Genomic DNA, 21,160 nt, shown 5'->3' on the forward strand with positions numbered 1-21,160 from the left:
GAGTTGGCCTTTATCACCTTAACGATCTGTGGAATGCTCCAATGAACAGAAATGTGTATTACTTGCCTCCTACCTCTTTATTTCTTGCCAGAAAACGCATGCACAAAAAATAATCATGCCTTACAAGTTAGAGGTACCATACTTGCTTTTGTAACTTTCCCTCTAATTGTTAAGGAGGCAAAATGTTTTCTCTCATTCAATGTATCACTTTTCATTTAATTTTTTTTAAACTGTGTAACAGGCCAGTTGCTTAGTGTAGGTAGGAACTTGCACTTACGCCAATACCAACACTTATTTTCCTGTGCCTGTAAAAACTGAATAAAATTGTAGTAGTTACAAGTAAAACCCTGTTTTAATTAGTATTGGGGTGGGAGAAAGTGCAGGCCAAAGTTGGAGACAACAGGAGCAGCCACAGGCCTATCAGTTTCAGTGATACTATGCATATTTTTTTAAAATGGAAGTGGAGAATGAAATTGTAAAAATCCCCAGTCTGGAGTGACGAAAGCTGGTTTATCAGCCGCTGGTGATGTATGGAAGTTGACAGCTAAGTCACTTTAGCACCTGCATAAAATATTAAAGGGCCGGTTATGCATTTATCACTCCATCTTTTTTAAGGCTGATAAATGAGAATTCAGCAACCTGCCATACACCTCCAGCACTGCAGCCCTCAGGGCTCCCAGACAAACACATCTTATTTTTCCTCCTTCTATTCCTTCCCCTGTGACAGGAAAATCGGCTGCAAAAGAGAGAATGAGTTATGGCAAAATGTGACCTTTGTGAGTTTTATTGGTGAATGTAATTTTAGCTGTGCAGCTGGCTCCTTTCTTACATTCAGCCTTTTGCTCTGTGTCAGGATTGACTAAACTGTCTGATGTGAACCTTGTCGTTCTCTGGAAATGGTGTCCCACCCTTCCTCGATCAGGCAAGCCACTACGCTCTCCCATCAAAGTACAAGTTGGCATCCTGTTGCGTCTAAGGCCTGTATCTTAATAAGATTGCCATGGGTTTTAATTTGAAATCTCCCAGTAGGATTTTCCCTTGGGAAAGGAAGTCATACTTAAAAGCTACATGAAGTACTTGCACTTATAAATGATGCTCCTTCTTTCCTGTTTTCTTTCACACTTTTCTTTGTGGATAAATCTAGATAAGTGAGAATTGAGAGTTAAACAGCACAATGACAGATAGTCAGTAGCTGAGCCATAAGGGGAGAGTGTGTTCCCTTCACTGCCAATACATTCAAAATTTTGTCTACTGAAATGCAGACCTTATAGAAAGCCACAAGGAGGTAGTTTGTGTTGTGTACTTTGTCCCAGGCATCCTTGTCTTCTTCTCTGTAGCACCTTGAACCTATTTAAGACATCGTCCCCCCAAGAATCATTTTTTGCCATTGTCATCCTACCCTATTTTGGGATTTTAGGTTGTTTTTAAATTGCTTTTAATTTGTATTTTAAAATTGTTGTAACTTGCCCTGGGACTCTTGGGTGAAGGGCAGGTAATAAATTATGATGATCATCATCTTGTGGGTCCCTTCCATCTGTAGTTTTAATTCATAATTCTCATCCAGCTGATTGACTGCTGGTGGAATGTATTAACTTTTCAGACCCTGCCTAAGCCTATGGAATTGTTGTGGGAAGTCTTTCTGCTTTTTTCTGAGGCCTGTGAGTCAGAAGCACTAACTTTCCTACTTAGCAAGAACATTGAGATGTTTGCATTTTTGTGGCAGTCCCACCTGATCTTGATTATAGTGCTAACTGGTACCTGTAACGCTGTGAATCCAACAGGTCAAATATGCACGTCTAAATAGCACGTTAATTTTTGTAGATGGGAGGAGTACCCTGTAATTGGCATGGAAAATGCAGTCAGTTGACTTAAATGATGCTTGTCTTGTTTTTGATGTGGAAATATGGGCACTCATCTTTAACAAGCAGAGCCATTTTCCCTGCTGTTTTGTACCTTTTCCTGAAATATTTTGGATTAATGTCTCAGCCATTTGATTGGGATTATCATTCTGGCTATTGTCTTTGTTTGAATGTTGAGGAGAAATAGAAGCCATTTAGATATCTGTAAAGAAGATAACTGAACCTCCAACATACTCCCTGGAGTGTTTTTTTATCAGTCTATTTATTGTGTTGTTTTTACCACATGGCATTTCTAAGATGTTCCTCAATGTGATATGAGTTTAAGAGACAAGATGTTTTGCACTGGGTTTGGTAGCTGCAATGTTATAAGTTGGTGCTAAAAAACAAAAATTGAATAAGATATTCCATATCTGATATCTTTAAAAATGTAATTCCACATTTTATAAAGCGGAATAGTAGCCTTCTAGCCCATGTTAACCTGATCGGGTCCTAATTCCTCCTTGGTAGGAGAGTTTCATATATAGTGTCTCTGTCTTTATATACCGAACACATCGGGATGCAACACTGGCCATAAAGTATAGTTAAGTGAATTAGAATGTTCACAGCTTGGTGTCATGTCTGCAACAGCTCTTGTGGCTCTTTCTTCCAAACAAGCCATGATCAGGAAGCCAAGGCTAGTTGTTGGCTTCCTGATCATGGTTTATTTGGGATAAACCAGCCATAAGTACAGGTTTGGATGAGATGCTAAGTCATCCACTCCATGGTTTGTTTCCTTGCACCAAAAAGGGTAGAGTGAAGTAGGAAGTGCTTGAGCATGCTGCTCATGCATATACCGTTTTGCTTACTAGGGTTTATGGCCATCATTGCATCCTAACATAACCACTGAGAGAGAGATAGCAAGGATGCAAGAGGCCTGATAAAATTAGATGTGCTGTGAGGATAAAGCCTAGATCTAAGAAACAGGGCACTTGATAGTGAAGTACAATTCATACAGTTTTCTCTTTCAGTTGGGTGAGAAATATGAATTTGGACAGAAACTTGACTCTTTGTAGTATCCCTGTAATAGGTTACCTTGATACTTCCCCCCCTAAGCTTTGATCAGTGTTTCCCAACTTCTCATAGCTTAGGCACACTTGTTTTCCTTAAATTGGAAGCAGACTTCACTCTTGCACCCTTTACAATATATAAGAATTATCTACATTCAGAGGAGCCTATTCCTGTGCTGTTAGTTACCCATTATTCTGGGTATGCCTCTTGATTGGAATGAGCAGTAATTCTTGCAGCTGTTTCTCAGAGCAGGTAATTTGGCTGACTATTCAGAAGGAGTGTGCCCTCACTCCCGACCAGAGCAGCAGACTCAGGACTCAAAAACTGGGTTTGGCATGAAGCTTTATTCCAGCAGTCAGTAAAGGAACACAGCATCAAAACACACAAGGCATATGAGGATACAGAACAGGTACAAACTAGGCATGGAAGCAGCAACAAAGTTGTGGCAACAATCTTATCCCACTAGACATTCTAAATAAAAGAGAGGTGGGTGGGCACTCTACTTGCCCAAGCTAACTCTATAATTTTCCAGCCTTTGCAGCAAGGCGGAAGCTCCTTCTGGGAGCAGAGGAAAATGTGTCTTATCATTCTGGTCTGGTTCATTACAATCTGCTTGTTCAACAGCTAAGTGGGCTGGGTGCCAGTGAGAATTCCTCTTCATTCATCAGAGATGAAGGGGGTTATGGGTATCACTAGGCTCACAGCTGCCAGAGGTTTCTGGAAGCATTTCTCCAATTTCCCTAGATACTTCCTCATCATCCCAGGCTGTGGTCTGAAGGTACATGGGGCCAGCTTCCTGCTGAAGCTAAGCAGGGTCAGGTCTGGTCGGTGCCTGGATGGGAGGGGTTTCAATCATGAAAAAAAAGGCGGGGTATAAATGTAATAAATAAATAATAAATCATCTGTAACCCATTCTTCCAATCCTGTCAGAAGTTCTTTATGGAACCCATGATAGAATGATTCATCCAATCACCTGATGAAGAGATACAGCAGAGTTCCCCCTCCCAGTTGACTGGAAGGAGGCAAAGTGAGAACAATGAATCATGCAGAAATACAGCAACACCCTCTATGTGAGTGATACTTTAAGGCAGTCTTCCTCAATCTGGTCACCACCAGATATTGTTAGATTGTGGCCCAGTTATGACACTATCTGGACAGGGAGAGCCTGACTTCTGTTGTCTACACTCTGGTAACCTCTAAGTTAGATTACTGCAATGTGTTATATGTGGGGCTGCCTTTGAAGACAATTCGGAAACTGCAGCTGGTGCAGAATTCAGCAGCCAGACTGCTCACTGGGATAAGACGGTATGAGCACATAACACCAATTCTGGTGCAACTGCACTAACTACCGATTAGTTTCCAGGCTCAATTCAAACTGCTGGTTTTGACTTATAAAGCCTTACATATGTCAGGACCCCAGTACCTCAGGGATCACCTCTCCCTACATGTACCAACCCAGACCAATGGGCCTTCTCAGTGGTTCCCCCCCCATTTGTGGAACACTCTCCCTAGAGAGATACTCTTAGTGCCCTCATTTTCCATCTTTAGGTGGCAGGCAAAGAATATTTGTCTCAAGCATTTGGTTCTTTACTTTAGAGGGCTTCTGTTGTGAGGCCTTCCTACGAAGAGTTGCTCCACCGCTTTATGTACTGTTTTTCTTTTTAACTTTTTATATTTTTTTTAATCTTTTAAAAGTTTTATTAACTGTAAGTCACTTTGGATGCTCATATGTGTGTAGAAAAGCAACTAACTAACTAAATAAAAATAAAATTCTCAATAGCCCAAGGGTCTCCAACCTTTTTGGAGCAGTGGACGCATTTCAAATTTTGAGAGTGCTGTTGGCACCGGTCAAAAAATGGCTGCCATGGAGGCATGGCACAACACAACTGTTGTGAGGGACTTGCCTTGACACAAAATGAGAGAGTACAGACATTGCTGCTTCCTCCCCCCCCCCCCAACTTCATGCTTATTGTAGGAAGTCAGCTATGTCCTGCTGGTCCTGACTGTGGAGATGCAGTTTTTTATATATATATAATGTTTTTATTGGTTTTGGATAAAACAGAATACAAAACAAATATTACATAACTTATACAACAGTGAGAGAAGATAGTATAGTTATCAATAGTTACTCAAGGCACTACAACCCTGTTTTCCCCAATGCCAACCCTAAAGCAAAACCTAGGCTGCCATCCTGCATCCTAGTTGCTAGGAAAAAAGGAAGGGCAATCTATGGAGATTCCAGGAATTACTAGAAAGTAAGAAAGAGGGAAAGTGCACTAAAGGGTAGGGCAAAACAGCAGCTCTTTAGAACCCCAGGGATTCCTATTGTCTGGTGTCCAAATAGTGTAATTTGCATATCAATCACAGCTCTCGTTGGCTAAAAACACTGGCAGGTGGGAGCAGTCAGGCTTGCTCATGTCACAGAAATTGCTTTAGAAGGTTACCAGCACATTTTACTTCAGGAGTGCCAATGAAGGCAGTCACTGGTGCCATGGTGCCCACGGGCGCTGTGTTGATGACCCCTGCATTAGCCCCAGCCAGCATGGTCCATAATCCAAGTCATCTCTAGGGAGCTGGCCGTCCAGTATTGTATTCCCAATTTACAAGAAGGGGGTCCAGGGGGACCCTCAAAATTATCGACCAATAAGTCTACTTGATGTCCCTGCCAAAATATATGCATGACACCTCCTTGATAAAATAGAACTTTGGGCAGAAGAACAACAGATCCTATCCTCAATGCAGGCTGGCTTCCGCAAGGGTTTCAGTACAATTGACCAGTGCTTTGTTCTGAACCACTTAATCCAAAAAAAGTACATAATGCACCAAATAAATTATATGTTGCATTCGTGGATTTGTCATCTGCATTCGATTCCATAGACAGGCAGCGACTATGGGAAAAATTAGAGGCTAGCTTAATGGATAGACGCTTACTACTTCTCATACAACGGCTGTACTCTAACACCGATATTAGGATCCGAGTTGGTAGGACAGGCTCTCTTTCTGATTCAATCCCCACGTCAAAGGGTGTCAAGCAAGGCTGTATTTTGGCCCCATTCCTATTCAATCTCTATATAAATGACATAACACAGGAAATTCTTGACCCATCCTTCTTTCCTCCAACCGTTGGGAATCAGAAGGTCCCAGTTCTGCTTTATGCAGATGACATGGCCCTCATTTCTCTAACTCGTGTGGGCCTGAGTAGACCGCTCACCAGGTTCGCAATGTACTGTAAGCATGAAGGACTATCTATTAATTACAATAAGACCAAAGTAGTTGTTTTTGCTAAGAGGCATGAGCAGCATATATGGTCTTTAGATGGCCACAGAATAGAAGAATGCCGCTCATTTAAATATTTGGGGCTCCATTTCTCTGAAAACACCCTGTGGCGTACCCATCTTGAAGCAATTACATCTTCAGCAGCTCATTCATTGGGGCCCATAAAGAAACTAGGTAACTGTTTAGTAGAGCCAACGTTAAAAATCTTTGTGGCCAAGATTGTCGCCCATCTTTTATATGGTGCCGCAGTTTGGGGGAAACACTGCAGAGAGCAATTGGTCCATAATCGGGTATAATGGGAGTTGTAATTTAAAATATCTGGAGGACACCAGGATGGATTAAGATGTTTTAGGGTTACAGAAAGTTTTAATTTTGTTATTGCATCACATCGTTTGGAAATTAATGGCTCAGATCAGGTTCCAGTATCTGGACTGAAATATGCTGGCCCTCCTCATTAGGTAGCAAGGCTTATAGATTTAATTAGGGTTTGATGCTTGAGAATGCAAAGTACTAGGAACCTGAATCTAAGACTAGTGTACTTGTGAGGCCATCCTCCCTAATAAGATTCAAGTCTTAATACTGCTTGCAAGAGCAAAGTAAGATTGGTGGTGTTTTGTTGACGTTCAGATTTTTCTAACCATCATTTAAGTTAGGACAGGATGGGAATGAAGTAGAGGAGCTTAAGTCAGTGCTGTGGTGTTCAATGGAGGCTCCTGGAAACTTAGCAGGAGGAAACATCAGTCAGAAAGTAGTATACATCAGACTTTGCAAACTTCTTCTGATCTAGAGAAAGAAGCTCATCCATATTCCCAAGTGCAACTTGAGAAACTGCCCTCTGTTTAATGCAAGCTTTGTAATCTATGCTACTGCGGCATCTCTGCACTTTTCTTTTAATGGCAATACCAAATTTTACCAGGCCTTTACCTCAGCAGGCAACACCTTTCCTCACATACTTAGTAATGCTGCTACCAGAACCCTTATTTCAGATCCAATACTTGTTTTAGGATATGAGGATATATATTAATCTTACTACTTATATATTACTTTCTCCCTTGGTCATAATTGAGCAATAAGCATGAGAACAACAGTATATTTATTATTTCACATTTAAAGGTATTGCACAATACAAAGCTACTTTATCCTCCTCCAGCTCATATATTTAAGTTACTGGGTTCTACTAATTATATTGATTACTAATTATTCCCTCTTATATTCATACTCTTCCTAGACCCCACTCAAATCCTAGGCCTTGTATATTTTTATCTAAATCTTCAACTGCCACAGATCAAACTGAACCTGAATACTAAGTTTTTCTTCTCCCCCACAACACCACTCTCCTCTAAACATATCACACATCTCCTTCCCCCCACTCTCTCAGCCAATCACCTTCCATATGCAAGTACTCCTTGTCACTCATTTTACTCACACTCAAGCACTACTTTCCATGCATAATATACATATAAATAGGTGGCATCACAGCTACGCAGACTAATATGAAGTAATTCCTGTAAGTGTATGTGGATCGACTTTAGAAAGAAAAACAATACTGGAGTGGGGGATAGAATAAAAGTATAATTAGTTAATATTGGGACATCAGTCTTTATGAAGAGTTGAAAGTTGCAGGTGGGCCTGTCCTGTTCTAAACCAGTCTGCCTTATCATGATAGCATCAGACTAACCTAGGGTGGTCATGCTTTGTTACAACTTGTTCTTGGCCTGAGATTGAGCAGAGCTCTAGTCTCCAGCCTTCTCTCTCCCTGTTGCAATTTGTTTTCAGCTGCCCAGGTACTTGTAGCGAGAACCATCTCTGGATATTTCTTCTTATTTAGGTATTGAAATTCACTAATAGGCAAAAAGCCTTGTGGTTTAAGAATGTACCTATAGCCAACAGGTATTTCTATCAAACATTAAAAAGCAAGGAAATTGGGCAGCTATAGTGAATGCACCAGGGGAACAGGAGACCTCACCTCCTCTCTGAGATACTATACTGCCCTACAGATTTGTAAAAATGCAAACACAATTTGGGTTGGTCTCTCACAGTTCAATCCACTTCTGTGTAGCTTAGAAGAATTTGGTAATGTGCCTCTCCTCTCAGCACCCTTCACAAATTACACTTCCCAGGATTCTTTGGGGGAAGCCATGACAGTCTAAAGTGAAATAAAGATCTCGTGTGGGTGTGGCCCCCTGATTAGGCAAGCGCAGCAGCTTTGAGTCTGGCATTTATAACACTGCCAGTTGGTTCTTACTGAGCATGCCCGGCCTTATTAAGTTCAGTGCAAAATTTCTTAAATTAATTGAAAATCAGCCAGGCACTTTTAAAACTTTTGAACTGAAGATGATGAAGGTCAGAGTATGGAGCAAGGTCAGTAATAGGATTACAGGTACTCTGTGAACATGGCTGATTTTTAATTAATTTCAACAAATTATGAGAACACTTGAAAGAAAAAAGCCCAACGGGTCTGTTCCCCCCCCCCTCTTTTTACACTTTGAACTCTTAATTCTCTCTGTTTTGTGTATTGCCATGAAACTTTAGATGGTTGTTAAGCAAGTATTTCTGAGTTCAGGACTATAAGTTTTGTAAGGTTTTGTTTTGAAATGAGCTTATGGGAAGCATCAGAATGGCATGGGGGCATTTTCAATTTAACACTGCAGAATGCAAAAAAATCCATGCTGACTATAGTATACAGCCACTTTCATGGCTGTATAATTGGAGTAGATTGATGTAAAGGTGATTTACAGTGCAATTCTGTGCTTGTTTACTCAGATGTAATTCCACTGGGCTAGATGGGACCTACTCTCTAGTAAGTGGGTTTACATTTGACAGGCCAGTTTAACTTCTGTTCAGTCATATTTTCCAAATTTCTAATTCATAAGCACCCATACAAATTGGATGCTATAACTATTAAACCTGTTTCCTGCTAAATATTATTAATTATTTATTAGATGTATTAGTTGGTTGTTACCCGAAGGACTTACAACATTTTTAAAAACAAAAGTAAATATACCATACAATAAAAACAAACAATAGAACAATAATGACCCCCATACAGAAAGCTTTGATAGCACACTAATCCAAAGCAACATCATATTGGTCTATTAGAAACCTGGGGAAAAAGATAAGCCTTTCCCTGATGCCAAAATAATGAAGGCGCAAGCTGGACCTCACTGGAGAGCGCATTCCACAGATGAGGAGCCACAACAGAAAAGGCCCTCTCCCTTGTTACTACCCTCCAAACTTCCTTCAGCGGGAGTACCTGGAGAAGGGCCTCAGAAGAAGATCTAAGGGTCCAGGTAGGTTCATACCAGGAGAGGTGTTCCAGAAGATATGGGGGTCTTGACCTGGGAAGAGCTTTAAAGGTCAAAACCAGCACTTTGAATTGGGTTTGGAAGCATATAGGTAGCCAGTGTAACTGGAACAGAATTGTTGTATGATCTGTTTGCTTTGAGCCCAGCAACAATCGGGCAGCTGCATCCTGCACTAATTGAAACTTCTGAACCATTTTCAAAGGCATTTCCATGTAAAGTGCATTGCAATAATCCAGCCTTGAAGTTACCAGAGCACAGATTACTGTAGCCAGGTTATCCTGGTCCATATAGGGCCACAGTTGAGCCACCAGCTTAAGATGGCACTCTGCGCCACTGAGGTCACCTGTGTCTCAAGTGATAGCAATGGATGCAGGAGAACCCCTGAACTATGAACCTGCTCCTGTGACCCCATCTAGAGCAAACCATGTGCCACTCAGCCTGTCAGAGGAACCACCCACCAACAGCATCTCAGTCTTGTCTGGATTAAGCTTCAGTTTATTGGCCCTCATCCAGTTTATCGCAGCCAAGCCCTGTTCTAGCCTTTCTGCTGCTCAGGAGCATAGTCTAACCCCACCAACCGCCACTACTCATATAGTCCACATGCCTTCTGCACTACCAAATGTATATCTGCTGAGGAGACTAATTGTGAAAGGAAGGATTTCTATCTTTTCTATACAAATAAAGGACTTAACTTTATTTCAAGTATTTTATATACTACTGTTCATCAGAAAAGATTGCAAAGCTGTTTACAAAAGAAATAAAATACTATATAATAAAAAAATTGGAATCTGCAAGATAATATCCACATGAATTATACATCTAACACATCTGTATCTCAATCAGTCTACAAAATATAACCATAAAGCAGCAAATTACAAGAAAAAATAATCAGTGAGCTGGTTTCAAAACAGAACCAAGATACAGTGACCATAAAGCAGCAAATTTCAAACAGAATAGTCAATAAGCCAATTTCATAACCAAATACAAGATAAATAAACTATGGATTATAAATAAATAATTTTTTAAAAAACACATCTTTAACTGGTGTTAAAATAACAATAAAGGCTCAAAGGATACTTATTCTTTTCCTAGCTCTAAAGCTAGAACGCTTTCCATGTCCGTCCTGGCATTAACTCACCACAGATTACAAACTGCCAAGGGAGCATATCTGTTGCCCCAACGCCAGTCATCATCAAACTCATTCTGTGGCTCATTGGTTCTGGTTCTATTCACTGTTTGCTGAAAGTCATGGCTGCTATGGGACTTGCTTCCAGAGAGAGAAATCCTAGACTGCCTACAGCTACCCAAAGTTTCCCTGGATTGGGGAACCTGGGTTTTAAGACCAAATGATGTGGCTGCTTAATTATAATGTTGTTCGGAAAAGTTACATAAGCGAGGCAATCTTCCTTCCCCCCATATCTTGGCTGACAATAAGATCACTTACTTGAAGTTCAACGCCCAGAACTTTCTGGAAGAAAGGGCTGGTAGGCTATGGACAGAACAGCATTTCTCCATGACATGGAAAATAGATGCCCATGCTGTTTGACAATCTAAATATTTACAATTTGAACAATAATAAATACAGTACATGACAATTTAGTATCATTTGTAACACTTGACCTAAAAGAAACTACATTTCTCTCCTTCATGATGATTATTTTACATAGAAGAGTAAACTTAATTCAGTGTATCAGTAAATCAGTGTTGAAAAATGGAAATGGACTGCCTTCAAGTCGATTCCGACTTATAGCAACCCTATGAATAGGGTTTTCATGGTAAGCAGTATTCAGCGGGGGTTTATCATTACCTTCCTCTGAGGCTGAGAGGCAGTGACTGGCCAAGATCACCCAGTGAGCTTCATGGCTGTGTGGGGATTTCAGCCCTGGTCTCCCACTACACCATATAAAATATAATTTTAAATTTGGTTTTTTTAAAAAGGGACACAATATGCCTGATATTTTAAAAACTGATTAATTAAAAACATGTTTTGTTAAAAAGTAATCTAGTAGAATAATCCAGTGAAAAGCTTGATTAGTTCAACCATTGCTTTCCCAGCAGTTTTCATTCCTGGATGCTGCAACTTGGGAGTATTAGGCATAGCAGCAAACTATATCCAGGTTGGAGAATACACATTTATTTTGCAATGTTCTTAAATTTTATCGAAGATTCCCCACTCAATGGGGCTGCATTTATATCTGCTGGACTTTGTGAAGAATTGCTTCCTGTGGTCTGAGTCTGATGCTCCAGCCTGTACCCTCCTTGAGTGAGAAGAAGGACTGGGTTTTTTCTCACTTACCTTTTCCTTTAAATTCCTTGCATTGGTAGCAATCGCTCAGTTGTTCTCAAGAACAACTGCTCATTTACTCTATCTATTGACATTGTGAGGTTATCCCTTTAAACAATTGCAGAGAAAAGTTTTTTAAAAAATCATTTTTTTCTTTCAGGGCTTAGCACTTTTGTTGGTCTGTCTGTTACTTGAGAGAGCGGGAGGAAGAAAAAAGGAGCTTTATCCAAAAAAATCATATTGGCTTTGTGCTGATAAAGGCTGCTGTCATTTCTTAAACGGCTTAGCGCAGTCAAAAGGATAGCGGACTTAAAACAGTGTCTTACACGAGGATCGATGGAGAAAACATGGCAGTGGTAACTGAGGAAAAAAGGGTGAATGCAAGAGAGATAACAGTAATGATTGCATGGAGGGGAGCTGGAGGCAGGCTTTCTCATTGTAGAAACTTAGCTTCAAAGGCTGGTCCCCAGAATAGCTAAACCGGCTAAACTGGCTGGTCCCCAGAATATTGCTGCTTCTGTATATCTAGGGAGAGAGCCTAACTCCCCTCCTTTGTTGGAGCAAATGGGCTAAGTAGATTAAGGCATGATAGGTTATCTCTTTTCCCCCTGTGTTGTATCACTTTTAGGAGATTCTTGGTCAGTCAGCATATTGTGTCATTCTTTTCACCAAAGGAGGTGAGTTGACAATAGGGGGGGGGGAAGAGTCTGAATGGCACAGGGAGAGAGCCACTGGGAAAGGGGGAGTTGGGTAGGGGGGTGAAATGGTATGTCAGTTTATCGATTGCACCTCAGCCAGGAGAGCTGCAGGCACAGCTCTGCGGGCACAAGCAGCAGCACTCCTAATGTGATTGAAAGGCAGTTAAAATGGCGGTGACCTTTTCAGGGGGAATTAGATTGCCTGCCAAGAGTGGTTAGAGGGAGTGATAACGCCAGCTTGAGGAAGCTGTCCAAGCAACTTCAGAGAGAGAGAGAGAGACCGAGACAGGAAAAGCAAGTGAGCAGCAAGTCCCATTTAAACTCTGAGCTGTACTGTCTGATAGAGCCAAGATTGCTGTCCTCTAGATATGAAGGGTTTGTAGTCAAGTTGCCTCTCTTTGCCCTTCTCGCTCTGCACCACCTTGTCAAGTAAAGCAGCAGCTGGCCAGCTGTCTATTCACCTGACACACTCTTGGGGATTTCAGTTGCCTTTGAAATAATATGCAGAGGCAAAGCCTTAACGACTTAAAGACAGTATGCAAGGTTTCCTAAAGAGTGATTGCCAGAAACCCTCCGAAGATGAACTCAGTGGGAAATTTTGAACTTCGAAGGTTTTTCATTTATAAGCAACCCTGTGTGAAATTATATCAAGTCATTTGAAGGTGCTGATGTCCCTACTAAATGAGAAATCCTACTGTTCCTGATGTTCCAGCCTTCTTTGTCAAAAACTACTAAACAGCATGGAGGCTCATAAATGGAGCCTTAATGGTCAGAGGCAGTATCCCTCTGGGTTCCAGATCCTGGGGCCAGCAATGTAGGGAAGGCTGTTGCTGTTTACCTTCATGGAGGCATCTGGCTGGCCTCTGTGGGAAGCAGGATGCTGGACTAGATGAACTCATGACCTTATCTCGCAAACCTCTTAATTTGCAAACTGAAGGACTGGCTGAGGACCCTAACCTCCTGTGCCACAACAAAGTATTTCATTGGAGGTATTGTCATCTACGCTTGTTATGACTATTTGAAAAGTCATACTAATTAAAAATACAAATTCCTTGGTATTTCCTGCAGATGGCTATCATCCCACTCTTGGCTTATAGCCTGTTTGTCCCTCTGATTTCAAATGCTTTTTGCTGTGAGCACCAATGTCACAACAGGCTTTCTGCAAAACATACTATAGAAGTGGCACCAACAATAATAGTGACTGTACTTTTATATCTGTAGAATCTAGGTTCTCAAATTTTTTTGGTTCGTGGCGCACTGTAAAACATAAAAATTTTCTGGTGCGCTTAGCCCCCCCCCCCCCACTCTCGCTCTCTCACTCTCTAGTTATAGCTGAATCTTCCTGGGGGGCTCAACCCCAGGACCTCTTTCCTGACGGGCAGAAAACCTGAATGGGCACGAGTGTCCCTGAGCAGGTGCAGAGCACCTTTCGCCTCCCATGCAACAGAGGAGAGGAGAGGAGAGGAGGGGAGGGGTCTCCCATCCCAGGCAGGCCTAGTAAGCCCCGGCACCTTTCCTCTTCCCCCTTAGTTCCCCCCCCAAGTTTACCAATGCCCTCCCCCTCTCATCCTGGCTGGCTTCAAGCCACTTCCTTGAGGGGGCGGCCCCACAAGAAGAGCTAGCAGGGCTGATTTTGGCATGGGGCTCCTTTGGGGGTGCCCCCAGTGAGCCCCCCAGAGCTGCCCCCGCCTCCTCTTCCCCTGGGCAGGCAGGCAGGCTCCCTTCTTCCCTCACCTCTAGCTCTGAACTAGGCCAGCAGCAGGGACAGCTAGAGAACCGGTGGCGGCACAGAACGCGATTCCTGCTCCGTTGTCGTCGTCCTCCGCTGCTAGGCCTCAAAGCCTTGGCATCATGTGAGCTGCTCACCTAGCGCGGGACAGCCCAGCCCACAGTGGTACCTCAGGACAGTCATGTGAACAGCTGCACCGACACTCTCTCCCTGTCCCCTTCCCTGCTTTCAGGTGACTGGTGGCCGCCTCGGTCATAGAGACCTGACTGCCTAGAGCAGCATGCTGTGGCCGCCCATCCTGAGAGAAGCCGAGGAGGCCATGTCTTTTAAGGGCAGGTTGCGTGCCAAGGCTGCAAAATTACCTGCGAGTAACGGACTGATTCTCTAAGGGGCCTAGCCTATCATGGATGCAATATTCGCAGCACACCTAGTCACCTCTTGCGGCGCACCGTTTGAGAATCACTGAATGACAAATACTTAGCTAAGAGTGGCAGATATCTGTCCCTACAGTAGGGGAAACAAAGAATTAAAACTTGTGATAGTTCTATAATGTGAAAATCCATGGACATGCATAGACAACCCTTACTCATACTATCTTTTTTTCCTAGTCATCTCAGAAATACTCTGCCTCTAGCAACCAGAACTGTCACTAGAAGCTAAAATGATGAAACTGAGGTTGTCATACTTTGGACACATCATGAGAAGACATGATTCACTAGAACAGACAATAATGCTGGGAAAAACAGAAGGGAGTAGAAAAAGAGGAAGGCCAAACGAGGTGGATTGATTCTATAAAGGAAGCCACAGACCTGAACTTACAAGATCTGAACAGGGTGGTTCATGACAGATGCTGTTGGAGGTCGCTGATTTATAGGGTCACCATAAGTTGTAGTCGACTTGAAGGCACATAAACAACAAAGCAAAATGTGGATGTCATACTATTGTTTAGCTGGGGAAACTATTAGCTACATTTTCTGGGTTTTTTTCTCTGGAGTCCCAAGTAGGAAGATGCTTTTCTTAGAGAGCACCTGCAAATCTAACAGGCGTGTGCCTGATTTCCATCATCCAGTTTGTTGAGTTAAAGTTGCACTTAAGGTCATATCAAAGAGAGCTGGCAGTGGCATTAGTGCAAGAGACAATGAGATTTCCCAGAGGACTGACCAGGAAATAAAAGGTATCTGTGGTGTGTACAGATGGTTGGATGAATGAATTTGTAACTAATATTTGTTATCCATGGATTTGAATGCACTTGACATAAGAAAGGAGAGCTGTCAGCAGAGCAGCTTAAGAATTTCATATCTGTGATGTCCTTAATTTCTTCTGCTCCCAATTCTGAAAATCTTTTGTAGGGATTGCTCCTCAGTAAGGTGTTTATTCCACAAATACAAAAATATTATCCAGGGCTTGCCTGCTTCTACTGTCTCATGCTGTCCTTTAAAAAAATGTTTCATTTTAATATGTTTTTTAATTTTTCAATTAAGAAACAAGTACACTATGAAAGAGCAATCTTACAAAAAACAGTAAAGTCGGCTAAAGGAATGCTCATGCTACTCTTGCTGTTGCCAACTGTTATAGATCTTTTCTAGCCCTGATACTGCTGCACAAGAATGCATACACAATTCTTGGTTTTCTTAGTTTGTTTCCTTGGCATGCACCTGATAAAGATTAATAGACAAAAATGCCATTGAGTTCAGCTGCCCAATCCCACAGGACACAAACTTAACATGTAGTTGTTCATATGTCTCTCTCTCTCACTCACTCATATATTCATACACCAAACTCCAGGTTCGCTATTATAAGGTACCTGCCAAATACCTATCTCCGGTTTTGCCCAAACACAAATATCTCAAGATTGCTAACTAATCTAATCTTGCTTATTTTGAGCTGGCCTGCAAACACCTTGCAACAGTGTTCCTTGTACACTGTGCTCTGGATTGTGTGGATAGCTGTTGCAAGCTTTTTGTGTATTCTGCACTGAAATGTGAAAGATCTGCACCAAGGAAATATATTTCTATGCAGAAGATAAATTAAATTGAAATACTTTAATGAATTTTCTTTTTCTATTCACCAGAGGATTTCTGAAGCAGAATTTAGAACTATTCTTCCTCAGTAGTTGAGCAGTAGTGACTTAAAAGGTGTAGATAGTTTCTTTCAGAATGGCACCTTGAAATAGAATAAACAAAACTACCCCAATCCAGAAGGTGGTGATGTAAATATGCCTGGGGTTTGTCTGCTGTCAGCTCCAGAAAGAAAAAAGAGCAGTAGTTTCAAGAGCCTTGTCTTTCACTAATGGGGGAACCCCATGCAATTGTTACATAAGTAATACGCATTATATTGTCCGTGTCTAAGGCTGCAAACCTAACCCCACTTATCTGGGAGTGAGCCCCACTGCATTCAGTAGGACTTACCTCAGAGCAGATATCATTAGGATGTGTTGTAAGTCAGGGCAACAGGATGGACTCAGGTTCCAGGTCCTTGGGATTCTTCTCTTAAACTCGTAAGGGCATGCCTTTTTTTCTCTTCCCCATGTCATGAGAAATGTGTTCTTTTGGCTATATTTGTGCACCCATTTGGGAAAGTATTAGGGCTAATTCTGATGTTTACCATGAAAACCCTATTCATAGGGTCGCCATAAGTCTGAATTGACTTGAACGCAGTCCATTTCATTTTCAAGCATGATTGCAGTGGAGCAAATCCCATTGAACTCAATAAATATGCAAATGATTAAACCTGCTCTCCCCTCCTGCACCCTCCCATCACCTCACTTTTGGCCTTCCCCCCCTTCCTTCACCACTCCCCCTCCTCCTCCTCCATGGTCAGTTTTACCTATCCTAGCCATGATTGCACAGGAGTAAGTCCCATTGAACTCAATAAGCATGCAAATGATCAAACCTAACCTCCTCCTCCTCCTGGCTGCTCCCCTCCTCCCCTTCCCATCCCCTGTGTCAGTTTCACCTATCCTAAGCATGATTGCAGGGGAGTAAATCCCACTGAACTCAGTAAGCATGCAAATGACCAATCCATTCTCAGCAAACTTGTACAGAAGCCCATTTCTTACCTCCCAGATTAAAAAGCAGGGAAATTCACTAATAGGCAAACAAAAATAGTGGTTTAAGAATGTACCTATAGCCATCAGATATTTCTATCAAACTTTAAAAAGCAGGGAAATTGGGCAGCTATAGTGAATGCACCAGGGGAGCAGGAGACCTGACCTCTCTGAGATATTGGACTGCCCTACAAATTTGTCAAAATGCAAACACCATTTGGATTGGTCTTTCACAGTCCAATCCACTTGCTGTGTAGCTTGGAAGAATTTGGTAACGTGCCTCTGAGCATATGGTGAGTGGTGGCAACACCTACAATCAGCCCAAATAATAGAAATAAGTTACGTGCTGATCTTGTTTTAGCAGTGAGGAAGCAACTATATTAAAATGGTTGATATTGTTCAGTCACTTTAAATATGTTTGATTTACTTTGCAATTCTAACGAGGTTTCCTATAGTAAATCTTTCTCTTTTGCTTCTGTTTCTGTGATTACGTGAAGTACAGCAACACTAAAAAAAAGCTCCAAAAACAATTGTGGAATAATGGCACTGAGTGTTCTGCAGAATAGTTTCCAATGGACATGAGGAGTGTCTCAGTTTGTACAAAATAAAACAGTGGGAGATGAAATATATTCTAGCAAAATTCTAGGTGTGCTCTGTGTTTTTAATTGACCATGCACACCTTTCCTTAAGTGGAGTAGTTTAAGCGTAGCAGGCTGAAATCATGCATCTTGGGCAGGCCCAGTTTGTTTTTTCCAACAGCTAGAGTCATTGCTTAAGTAGCCACATATTGCAATCCATCTAATTTTACATCAAAGCTGCAGTTTCAGATTCAACTGTTAATATGCCCAAAATAGAAATAGAGCATAACCCCCGGGTTGAAACAAAAAAGGCAATCTTCACCATTATTTGACATCGACCAATAAAAAGACTTTGAAATTAATAAAAATAAATTTGACACAGATTTCTAGGATGAATAATGAGAGAAATATACTTTTCTAGGTTAGATATCTGTAGAAACATTAGTAACACAGGAAAGAAGCAAAATAAGAAGAACACCAACAAATATACAAAAATGTAATTCTCCATCTTTGGAGTTGGCAGGTGTTGCCACTACTCACCATATGCTCAGAGGCACACATTACCAAATTCTTCCAAACTATACAGGAAGTGGATTGGACTGTGAAAGACCAATCCAAATTGTCTTTGCATTGTTGCCAATTTGTAGGGCAGTACAATATCTCAGAGAGGAGGTCAGGTCTCCTGCTCCCCTGGTGCATTCACTATAGCTGCCCAATTTCCCTGCTTTTTAAAGTTTTATAGAAATATCTGTTGGCTGTAGGTACATTCTTAAACCACAAGGTTTTTTGCCTATTAGTGAATAATCATCATCATCAAGAAGCAGCAATGTGGGAGTAAGCGGGCATGATAGATTGTGAAGACAAAAGGGTGGATAGATTGAGGAGGGGAGTTAGTGTGTTTAGGCCTTGAGATTATCATCAGAACTGATGACTTGGTTAGTATGCCCTTGGGGAATAAGAGTGGAGCAGAAGACAGATCAGCACACATGCATACACACAAGCATCTGCAGGCGTCCATGCATTTGGGCACATGGGAGGGGGAACTCAACTGCTGCAGCATCTTGGAGAGAGATTGGGGGGGTGGAGTGTAGGTGGAAGAAAGGGGGGATACTGGCACACACACACAGCCTCAGAGATGGGGGGGCGAGCAAGTCCTGAGGGTTCTCATTTCTCCTTGACGCTGTCTGGGCCAAAGGCGAGATCTGAGTGGCCTCACAATTAAGAATTTTTAAAAGGAGGTGGCAACGAAGCAGGAGCCAAGAAAGGCAGGCAGATTGGCTGCCAGAAAGGAAGGGGGAAAGCAGCTTTTCCTTCCAGCCTTGCTTCCTTTTGCTTCAAGAAAAGCCCTCTCCTCTCGTTCTGAGCAAGCAGCAGCAGCAGCAGCAGCAATGCGAGGAGACAGGATTCGGCGATAGTAATCCCCTTTTCTTCCTGGTAGCTCCATCCTCAGTCTCCTTCAGCATCTGCCTCGTGTTTTATAAGCAGATGCCTGAAAGACACTCTGGTGCTTCAGCAAAAGTCCTCCCCTCTCGTTTGGGGCAAGGGGAAGGTGTCCTCTGCAGTGGGGATCAGACAGCGTCCAGGGAGTGAAGATTTTTTTTAAAAAATGAATAATTCATTTCTTTACTGTTCGTGGCCCCCTGTGGATTACTTTGCGGCACCCCCTGGGGGTCTCAGCCCCCAGGTTGGGAACCACTGTTCTAGCTGATACATAAAGTAACATAGGGTTGGGAGTGTTACATGAATTTTGTCTAGCTGAATAAGCTTGTGGTGCCTAGAAATGCTAGTGCTGTATATATAACTTTATCGTAAATAGCATCTGGCTACAACAACTTTGAAGAAGCAGCTGAAAGTAGAAGGCAGACCTTCCTCCAAACAGATTTTCAATATTCTACGAAGTTATTCTTCTGCCTCACGTTGTAGAGTGAGAACCTCTAGGCAGGAACTGCACACCACCTTTATATTTCTTCCTGCACCTGCAATACTGTTAAATTTTTCTGACTTTTCTCTGCAACTATGTGGGCTAGAAATCCTTTTTTAGGAGAACATGCTGAGATTCTTATTCTAAACTTCAGTGCAGAATTTGACTCTCATTTGAGATGTTAATTATTAGTTCTGCATAGATGCTTAACAGTTGAGTCAACCCTATCTTAGGATGCTCTGTAGCTTTCTATTACCTGAGAGGAGACAGAGGAGGAGCATTAGCGGAGTCCTCCAGTTTTCAATCCACCAAGTGACAAAATTAAAAGTGTTGTCTTGAGGAGTTAGTGAGATGTGAATTAAGGATTTACATCTCTCTCTCTCACACACACACGCATTCACTCACTCAGAAGTAAACAATACCTGATTGCCTGATGAAACACCAAATCTTAGCATTAAGTAAGTATTTGGAAAATATTCTACAAAATTAGTGATATGACTTTTCTAACTTGTAAGACAGAAAAACCGTTTAACATCCTAAGCAGCTTCTATCACGTAATGCTGGGAATGACTTTTTTTTAAAATGTAGTTTATGTTCCAGTGTAGTTCAGCACACTGGTACTTTGTACACCTTGATCTACATAATGCATATATTGAAGTATCCTTTTTGTCACAATAAATAAGCAATAATAAAAGCATCAGTCTAAAGTGCTGGTGGACTTTGGCCCCTTTTTTTTTTTTTGTAACAGCAAAATGGCAGAAAAAGAATATGGTGTAGCCCTCGTGCTTTGTGCCACTTCAGAATTCATATGAGAATAATATAATTGAATGCTTTAACAGTTTAGCAACTCTTTGCCTGTGAAAAGTTAAGTCAGAAAGTTTTTTTAATCTGAAGGAGATTTTTTCAAAAAGTAATTTGTTGCCTGTGTCTCCCCACAAAGCTGTACAATGTGTGTTTTCTGAATGCCTTTTTACTTCCAGCCACATTTCTACAGCTTTGAGTGGGTAGGTATTTCTGAGGTCTCATTTCTTCATGAATATAGCAGAATAAAACATAATGTTAAAAGTTATATTTGTGCGCTTATTGTCAGGCCCCACAGCACAAACATAATGGATCTGAAAGGAAAATGGTATTAGAAAGATGACAAATGGCGACCTGCAACAAAATGTTGTAGTGTATCTCCATCGCCTAAGAGGAGTATTTCTGTTTAGAGCCAGATTGGGGCAAAAGCTTGTAGTGCTGGGGGGTGGAATCCCCCCTGTTCACCTAAACTATACAGTTTATTGCTGTCTATCTTGGGGAGGGAGGCTTCTGTAGGGGGGATACCCCTACAGGTGTCCTTTTTCTTTTCTTTGTTTTTAATCTCTGTGTAGTGCCAGGGAGGGGAATTCTTAACCTTACTGCATGCATTCCCCTG

At 41.7% G+C, this 21,160-nt stretch overlaps 1 protein-coding gene across 4 annotated transcripts in view; it reads left to right on the forward strand.

Annotated features, from left to right (window-relative positions):
• Positions 1–21,160, forward strand: part of RNF220 (ring finger protein 220) — a 486,818-nt gene that overhangs the window by 390,165 nt on the left and 75,493 nt on the right. The gene's annotated exons all lie outside the window — the stretch shown is intronic.

Source organism: Rhineura floridana, chromosome 6, assembly GCF_030035675.1.
Source record: "Rhineura floridana isolate rRhiFlo1 chromosome 6, rRhiFlo1.hap2, whole genome shotgun sequence".
Classification (NCBI taxonomy): domain Eukaryota; kingdom Metazoa; phylum Chordata; class Lepidosauria; order Squamata; family Rhineuridae; genus Rhineura; species Rhineura floridana.